The sequence below is a fragment of the Galeopterus variegatus genome, unplaced genomic scaffold (assembly GCF_000696425.1).
Source record: "Galeopterus variegatus unplaced genomic scaffold, G_variegatus-3.0.2 Scaffold2118, whole genome shotgun sequence".
In the NCBI taxonomy this organism is placed as follows: Eukaryota; Metazoa; Chordata; class Mammalia; order Dermoptera; family Cynocephalidae; genus Galeopterus; species Galeopterus variegatus.
In genome coordinates, this window is record NW_007728229.1 from 45,787 (window position 1) to 47,040 (window position 1,254).

Here is a 1,254-nt window from a genome sequence, read left to right on the forward strand (position 1 = left end):
GGGAGCGCCGCCGTGCTCCCAAGCGGCGCACTCTCCAGTGCGCCACCGGGCCGGCCCTGAAGCTCATCTTTTATTCTGTACGTGTAACCCCAGCTTTGTTCAACTAACTTCTGCTCCTCCAGCATTCAAGAGTATTGGCTGCTGTTTTAGAGCTTTGATGTATCGTTCATTTTATAAAGGCAATTACAGTATGTCTCAACTTGGGCTATAGACAACCAAGTCATTGGAAGGATGAAAGGGCTTCCATGATGCTGCAGTATAATTGAACAAACCCACGAGTCTCTTTACCAGCATATAAGGCAAAGCAAAAAAGCAATATGGCAGTCTTTTAAAAAGAGAGATAAATAATATAGGTTCCCATACATTAATTACCAAAGAATCATGTTTCAATGTTCTTGTGCTTTTTTTTTCAGAAGAAGTAAAAGAAATGTAAGAAAGACTATTTCCACCAAGGCCTGCCCTTAAAGGAGCCAAGCACCCCTGAATTAAATCATGCTTCCCAGTTCTTATTTTCCTGAAGTGTTGGCATAACTCAACCACGGCATTCTGCCAATTATCACCAGTGTCAGAAACAGGGCATTAACCACCTATTTTTTAAGGAAAAAAGTTCTTAAGAAACAATTGATTACTATTTGCTGGGATCTGTAGATAAAACTGTAATGCTCCTGAGGATCTACTATTTATGGAATAAACCTTGAACGGGGAAAAAATTCAGTCCGAACATATTTATTGCTTTAATGGTCCTTGGAAGATCATAGTCTTGTTTTTTCCCTTTTTTCTTCTCAATGTTGTAAGTTTTCTTTCATTCAGTGATTTATAGAAACCAGGGGTCCCCAAGTCATGAATATGCTCAGAGCCCTACAAGAATTTACAAAAGTTAAAGAATATGAAATTCCAGCCTTTCTTCTCCTTCCAGAAAGACATAAAATATCTAAATAATGAATATATCTTTACATGAGTGTACACACACACACACACACAATTTCTTACTCTCCTCATAAAAATAAGTAAACACATTTTTCAGGAAGATTCAGTAGGAAAACTCAAAACTACATAAGGAAAAAAAGCACATGAAGAAAACCTACACATTAACAGATATCCTCTTAGAAACTAAATTTCTATTCAACATAGCAGTATAGATGATAAAAATAAAACTTACACTGCTAAAATTGTGAATTAAATATAAAAGGCTACAGAAAAAATAATTTATGATAAATTCATGGAATACAGAGATATACTTGAATTTACATATTA